Raw genomic sequence first — 8,338 nt, 5'->3', positions numbered from 1 at the left:
GCATATTTGATGATGCCAGTCATCAAGAAAAATTGGCTAAACTAACCTCTTAATCTCCATTGGTGGAAACAATACCACATCAACGCAAATTACCCCTTGACATGTGGCCAAGCCACTTCCAAATCTCCCACCGTTAGAGAAGTCGCTTTTAAGGATAGGAGATTTCTGATATCCCCAAAGTCTCATCCTATTAGAACGTCTACTTCAAGAGCAGGTACTAAACCTACTTTTACCGTTTTTCTCTAAACAGTACCGTTCTCCTTTCTAATTTCTATTCTCACTCAAGCAGACGGGCCTGGGTGCTTATCTTCATAATAACATAATTTTATAATCTTATTTTTATGATCTATTTCCGTTCTATTAAGTAGGTCAGTTGGCGCATAAGTTTGGTCACTGCAAGAATCAGTTGCCATTTCAACTAATTTGCTGTTCAATTTTCCTTATATTTTATGCAACTCTGCAAACGTGTAATTTTTTTCATTATTATGGGCCATGGCCCAAGCTGTCGTTTTATGTGGTTTTGATCATCTTTACGGAGGCAGTTTCTTCCAAAATGCCCTGTAGTATCACAGTTATAGCAAGTTATAGTGCCTATTTTCACTATACTCTTTATATTGTAATATCTCTATGCCCTCAATTTCCTCTCTTTTTTCGGTCCACCTATTCGCGAATTTCGCCATTTCTTCGCTTGTTTTCGGGTAGTTTTCTTTCAAATATATTTTCAATTCTCTGTGGGTATTTTCTAAGAATTGTTCCATTACTGTATTCTCTATCACTTCCGTCATCGTTTCTTTTATCTCTTCTGGGTCTTCTAACATTCTACAATTTTCTGGCTCCAGCCCTTTTAAACACATATCTTTCAAATTTTTCTTTGTATGTTTCGTTGTCTCACTTTCTTTCGCTTCTAAACCTTCTTTGAAAGTGCTCAGGGGAGAGTTAAAACTTTTTAATCATGGCTTGCTTTCATCTTTCAAAGTCCTTTGAGTAGTGCATCGGTAATGCCTTAAAAGCAGTTTGTGTTTGTAGTTACGTAAGGGCCGAATTAATATCCCCCAGTTTTTTCTCGGCCAACCGTTTAATCCCGCACTTTTTTTTTCAAAATTGTAGAGGCATAAATGTACATCTTCATTTTTCTTCATTGGTTGAAGTTTTATTGCGAGCATTAAACCTGCTATAGACGATCTTTGAGGCTCCTGGGAACTACTCCCTGCGATCATTTCCATTAGTTGTTTTTTTCTGGCTATTCTATCAGCGTTTTCCTTTTTTTTCTTTGGCTGTTATATCTCTCTCTCTTTTTCTTTTCTATCTTACTCTTCCATTCGTTCCCTGGCTATCCTTTCTTCCTCCATGAAATTTAATATATATTGTGTCATATCTACATGACTACTTTTTCGGGACCCCCTGCTGCACATTGAGTTCCTACTACTCCTGCTGCTCGGTCACTTTGATTCCTCCTGTCTTTATATCCTCTTAATCCATTTTCTCAGTCTGTTAATTCTCTATCTGTATTTCCTCTTTCTGGCAACTCGCCTCCGTTTTGCATGGCATCTGAGGGGTGAGTTGGTGTTGTTTCCCGCATATTTTCATATAATAATTTTTCTTCGTGTATTACCAGCTCTGTTTCTATTTCTTACTCTCTCATTATACCGGGTGTAATCCTTCCTGATTGTATTCTATGTACTCCCATTTCTGTTTCTCCATTTGGGTCTCCCCTATCTGGAAATTAAATAAAAAAAACAAGTTTTTTAAATGAAAGTAAGGAGCGACATTAAAACTTAAAACGAACAGAAATTACTCCGTATATGAAAGGGGCTTTTCCTTCTCAACGCCCCGCTGTTTGCGCTAAAGTTTGGCTCTTCCTCTTAACTCTACGTTTTAAAACAGTAAAAAACTTTAGCGTAAAGAGCGGGGCGTTGAGAAGGAAAAACCCCTTTCATATACGGAGTAATTTCTGTTCGTTTTAAGTTTTAATGTCGCTCCTTACTTTCATTTAAAAAACTTGTTTTTTTATTTAATTTCTGAACGTTTTTGAATCAATGCATGTTTTGATTTTGGCTCTCCGCAGAGGAATAATTAAAACGAAATTTGTATATTTATTTTTTCTGGCTAAATGGCTTTCTCATAATTTTGATCGAATGATTTTGAGAAAAAAAGAGCGGGGGAGGAAGCCTAGTTGCCCTCCGATTTTCAGTTGATTAAAAAGGCAACTAGAACTTTTAATTTTTTACGAATCTTTTTATAAGTAAAAGATATACGTAACTTATAAATTAGCGTACGTAAAGAACTTTTGTATTCTCATCTTTTTATTACATATATGAGGGGGTTCGCCCTCTCAACAGTACCTCGCTCTTTATACTAAAGCTTAAATTTTGTCCCAATTCATTCAGAATGACCCCTGAATCACAAAAGCTGCAGAATAAATAGTTGAAATTACTAAAAATACTTTAGCGTAAAGAGCGAGGTATTAGGAGGAGGTGAGCCCCTCATATGGGTAATAATTTCTGTTCGTTTTAAGTTTTAATGCTGCTGCTTACTTCCAGCTGAAAAAAACTTTTTCATATTTATTTTTTCATTTTTTTTAAGAAATGCTAGTAAATCCTGCGCTCCCTTCATGGAAATTTTCTTCCCCCATGACAAATTCCTCGATGGAAAGTTCCCCCAGCATATCCTCCTCTTCTCAACCCCTGCCTCCAACCAAAAAATCCTCCTGAAAACGCCTGTACACTTCCCAATAACCATTACTGTATGTAAGCACTGGTCAAAGTTTTGAACTTGTAACCCCTCCCAGAGGGACTGTGGGGGAGTAAGTCGTCCCCAAAGACATAGTTATAGGTTTTTTGAATACGCTGAATAAAATGGCTATCTCAGAATTTTGATCCGTTGACTTTGGGAAAATAATTAGCGTGGGAGGGGGCCTAGGTGCCCTCCAATTTTTTTTGGTTACTTAAAAACGGCACTAGAACTTTTCATTTCCATTAGAATGAGCCCTCTCACAACATTCTAGGACAATTGGGTCGATACGATCACCCCTGGAAAAAAAAACAAAAAAAAAACAAACAAACAAATAAACACGCATCCGTGATCTGCCTTCTGGCAAAAAATATAAAGTTCCACATTTTTGTAGATAGAAGCTTGAAACTTCTACAGTAGGGTTCTCTGATACGCTGAATCTGATGGTGTGATTTTCGTTAAGATTTTATGACTTTTAGGGGGTGTTTCTCCCTATTTTCTAAAATAATCCAAATTTTCTCAGGCTCGTAACTTTTGATGGGTAAGACTAAACTTGATGAAACTTATATATTTCAAATCAGCATTAAAATGCGATTCTTTTGATGTAGCTATTGGTACATCGTATTTTTTTAAACTAAAAGTAAGGAGCGACAATAAAACTTAAAACGAACAGAAATTACTTCGTACATGAAAGGGGCTGCTTCCTCATCAACGCCCCGCTCTTTACGCTAAAGTTTTTTGCTGTTTTAAAAAGAAGAGTTGAGAGAAAGAGTCAAACTTAAAACGAACAGAAATTACTTCGTATATTAAAGGGGCTGCTTCCTCATCAACGCCCCGCTCTTTACGCTAAAGTTTGACTCTTTCTCACAACTCTACTTTTTAAAACAATATAAAACTTTAGCTTAAAAAGCGAGGCGTTGAGGAGGGGACAACCCCTTTTATATAAGGAATAATTTCTGTTCGTTTTGAGTTTTAATGCCGCTCCTTACTTGCAGTTAAAAAACTTTTTTTTTTATTTAATCTCTGAACGTATTTTTAATTAATGTATGTTTTGATTTTGGCTCACCGCACATGAATAATTAAAACTAAATTTGCATATTAATTTTTTTTTGGCTAAATGGTTTTCTCATAGTTTTGATCGGACGATTTTGATAAGAAAAGGGATGGGGGAGGAGGCCTATTTCCATTCAATTTTTGGCTACTTAAGAAGACAACTATAACTTTTTATTTTTCTACGAGCGTTTTTGTTAGTAATAAATATACGTAATTTACGAATTAACTTACGTAACAATATTCTATATTTTTATATTTTTATTACGTATATGAGGGGGCTCTCCCCCTCTTCAATACCTCGCTCTTTCCACTAAAGCTTGAAGTTGGTCCCAATTCTTTAAGATTGACCCCTGCATCATAAAGGCTGTAGAATAAATAGTTGAAATTACTAAAAATACTTTAGCGTAAAGAGTAAGTTATTGTGGAGGAGACGAACCCCCGTATATACGTAATAATTTCTGTTATTTTTAGGTTCTAATGCTGCTCCTTACTTCCACCTGAAAAAAACTTTTTTTTTATTTGTTTTCTCATTGTTTTTTTTTTAGATACGCTAGAAAATCCAGCGACCCCCTCATGGAAATATTCTTCCCTCATGATAAACTCCTCCATGGAACGATCCTCCCACGTGACCCTCTTCCCCTGACCCTGCTTTAACGTGAAAAAGTCCCCCTGAAAACGTCTGTAAAGGTCCCAATAACCTTTACTTTCATAATTACGATATGTAAACAATGGTCAAAGTTTGTAACTTGCAGCTCCTCCCCAGGGATTGTGGGGGGGGGGTTATGTCGACTCGAATGACATAATTATTAGGTTTTTCGACTATGCTGAGCAAAATGGCTAGCTCAAAATTTTGATCTAGTGATTTTGGGAAAAAATTAGTGTGGAAGGGGGCCTAGGCGCTTTCCAATTTTTCGGTCACTTAAAAATTGCACTAGAACTTTTATTTCCGTTACAATGAGCCCTCTCGCGACATTCTAGGACCACTGGTTCGGTACGATCACCCCTGGGAGAAAAAATTAAATGAACACGCACCCGTGATCTGTATTCTGGGAAAAAATACAAAATTCCCCAATTTTGTAGATAGGAGCTTGAAACTTCTACAATAGAGTTCTCTGATACTTTGAATCTGATGGCGTGATTTTTGTTAAGATTTCTTGACTTTTAGGGGATGTTTCCCCCTATTTTCTAAAATAAGGCAAATTTTCTCAGGCTCGTAACTTTTGATGGGTAAAATTAAATGTGATTAAACTTATATATTTAGAATCAACGTAAAAATGCAATTCTTTTGATGTAACTATTGGTATCAAAATTCAATTTTTTAGAGTTTCGGTTACTATTGAGCCGGGTCGCTCCTTACTACAGTTCGTTACCACGAACTGTTTGATAAATTTTTACATCTCAATTTGCTGATTATTTTTGCAAGCTAATTAGTTGCGTGATATATTGATTCGTAAAATTGTATTATATTCCAACTAGGCTACGCTCGTTTAGACTTTTGTAATATTTTAATTGATGCTGTCTTTTTCCGCAATTTTTTATATGCAATCAGAGTAGGCTACTGTATAGACTAAATTAAATCTTTGGAAAACCCTGATTCTTTTAGCTATCTCCTGATAACTTCTCTTAACTGGCCGCCACCACTATTATAATGTATAATCAACACTGGCACCACTATCTATGCTGATTGCCTTGAGGCTACCAGCTACTTCATCTCTCTAACGCCACACCAGTGCCGCTGGCTGTTTCGTTAGAGTATGGTAACCTCATCGAACGATCAAAATGGCTAAACTCAGGGCCAAGGGTACCGCAACCTATATCACCACTAATATATCTAGCAATCTCTTTGGAGGGTGAACGAATCCCCCTGTTGATATGCTAACGACAGTATTTCTCGCGAACTCTTTTTCTACCCTGCCTCGGTTTTGGGAAAACTATCTTACACGGCTGTAAAAAATAACTCACTTGTATTCTCCCAAAGGTCATTCCAACAAAACATATATCTATAAACTCTGAAAATAAACTCTCGAAACAGAGTCTTAAATCAGACTCTCAAAACAGACTAAAACACAGTATTTGAAGTTGAACGTATGAAAGAATCTTGACACTTGGGGTGTGGCTCAGTGTGAAGTGGGCCAATCTAATGTATTAAGCCTTCACTTGAATTTGCCCTACGCATATATTAGGAATCAATGACCTGAAATCTAGCCAGCCCGTGTCATACAGAATTATTAGTCCACTCAACTTATTTTTCTCTCGCGAAATGGTTGCCTTGACGACAAGAGTTTAGCTTGCAATTGAAAACTATATTATCGGTAAATCTAAGCAAATGTTATGAAGGAAAGGAAAACAGGCTATTTATCTGAAAAAATAAAGAAAAGGGACAGGAAGCCCCAACACTTACCATTTCCTGAAAGTTCAAAATTAATATATTTAGTCATTCCTGAGTTACGCCCTTTTGACAACCCTAATGCACATAACGCGTTTTGATCTAGCTCAACGCTCCCCTCAACATTCTCTGAAAGGCTCAACAGAGTGCCCATCGGCTAGTTACCCTCCAATCACTTTTGGTTTTTGATGAGAGCGTTAGAATTTTCAATTTCAATAAAAACCTTATATGTCACCGGGACATAAGTCACAATCCTTTGTCACAAGCTCTGGGGGATTTTCTCAACCCCGGTGGCATTGCTACGTGATAATTGGACTATTTTTAACAAAATCTGTGTCTAAGTTTTGATCGGATGCATTTGTGGAAAAGAGGGCATGAATGGGCTAGTTGCCCTCCGATCACTTTTGACTATTAAAAAGAAAACTAGAACTCCCAATTTCCAATCAAATGAGCTTAATCCAAAGTTTATACAACCACTCCTTCCATAAGAGCCTTATAAGCCCCTGGGGCATAACTTACAACCCTTACCCCAGGCTCTGGGGAGTTGTATCACCACGGAGGCATTGTTATATGATATTTGTACTATTTTAAACAAAATACCTATCTCAAAATTTCCATCAGATGCATTTGGGGAAAAGAGGGAGTGGGGGGCTGTTGCCCACTGATCACTTTTTACTCTCAAAAAGAGAACTGGAAATTTCATTTTTTAGTAAAATGAGCCTCATTTAAAGTTTATACAACTACCCCTTGCACGAATACCTTATATGCCTCCAGGGCACAATTTAAAACCCTTGCCCCCAGACTTTGGGGATTTCGTCAACCCTGTAGGCATGGTTATATGATGTTTGAACTATTAAGAACAAAGTGGTTATCTCAAAGTTTCGATTGGATGCATTTGGGGAAAAGAGGTCATTAGGGCTAGTTGCCCTCCGATCCCTTTTGACGCTTAAAAAGGACACTAGAACTTCCGATTTCCAATCGAATGAGGCCCCTTCAAAGTTTATACGATCATCCCTTCTATAAAAAAAACTTCATGTGTTAACAATGGGCAACCTGCCTAACTTGTAGTCCTCGAGGACTGTGGGGGTTGACCCCCCCCCATATACATAAGGGCACTAGAGCTTTCAATTTATAGTTGAATTAACTCCTTTTCAAACAGATCGTGGTAACGAACTGTAGTAAGGAGCGACCCGGCTCAATAGTAACCGAAACGCTAAAAAATGGAGTTTTTATACCAATAGTTACATTAAAAAAATGCATTTTATTGCTGATTTTAAATATATAACTTTCATCAAGATTAGTCTTACCTATCAAAAGTTACAAGCCTGAGAAAATTTGCCTTATTTTAGAAAACAGGGGAAAACACACGCTAAAAGTCATACAATCTTAACGAAAATCACACCATCAGATTCAGCGTATCAGAGAACCTTATTGTAGAAGTTTCAAGCTCCTATCTACAAAAATGTGGAACTTCGCATTTTTTGCCAGAAGACAAATCACGGATGCGTGTTTATTAGTTTTTTTCCCAGGAGTGATCGTATCGACCCAGTGGTCCTTGAATGTCGCGAGAGGGCTCATTCTAACGAAAATTAAAAGTTCTAGTGTCCTTTTTAAGTGACCGAAAAAATTGGAGGCACCTAGGCCCCCTCCCACGTTCATTTTTCCCCAAAGTCAACGGATCAAAATTCTGAGATAGCCATTTTATTCACCATAGTCGAAAAACCTAATAGCTATGTCTTTGGGGACGACTTACTCCCCCGCAGTCCCCGTGGGAGGGGTTGTAAGTTACAAACTTTGACCTGTGTTTACATATAGTAATGGTTACTGGGAACTGTACGGACGTTTTCAGGGGGATTTTTTTGGTTTGGGAGGGAGAGTTGAGGGGAGGTTACGTGGGAGGATATTTCCATGGAAAAACTTCTCATGGGGTTAGAGAATTGCAATGAAGGAGGGTGCAAGATTTTTTAGTATTATTTAGAAAAAACAATTAAAAAATAAATATGAAGTTTTTTTCTACTAAAAGTGAGGCGCAGCATTAAAACTTGAAACGAGCAGAAATTATTGCGCATATGAGAGGTTTTCCTCCTCGTAATACCTCGCTCTTTACGCTAAAGTATTTTTAGTAATTTCAACTATTTATTCTACGGCTTTTGTGATTCAAGGGTCATT

The 8,338-nt window shown here is 37.3% G+C and overlaps 1 protein-coding gene across 1 annotated transcript in view; it reads left to right on the top strand.

The window, feature by feature from the left end:
* LOC136032051 (carboxypeptidase M-like) overlaps positions 1-8,338 on the top strand; it is a 103,662-nt gene that overhangs the window by 51,140 nt on the left and 44,184 nt on the right. The gene's annotated exons all lie outside the window — the stretch shown is intronic.

Source organism: Artemia franciscana, chromosome 10 (genome assembly GCF_032884065.1).
Source record: "Artemia franciscana chromosome 10, ASM3288406v1, whole genome shotgun sequence".
NCBI classification, from domain to species: Eukaryota; Metazoa; Arthropoda; class Branchiopoda; order Anostraca; family Artemiidae; genus Artemia; species Artemia franciscana.
This window is presented reverse-complemented; position numbering and strand designations above follow the sequence as displayed.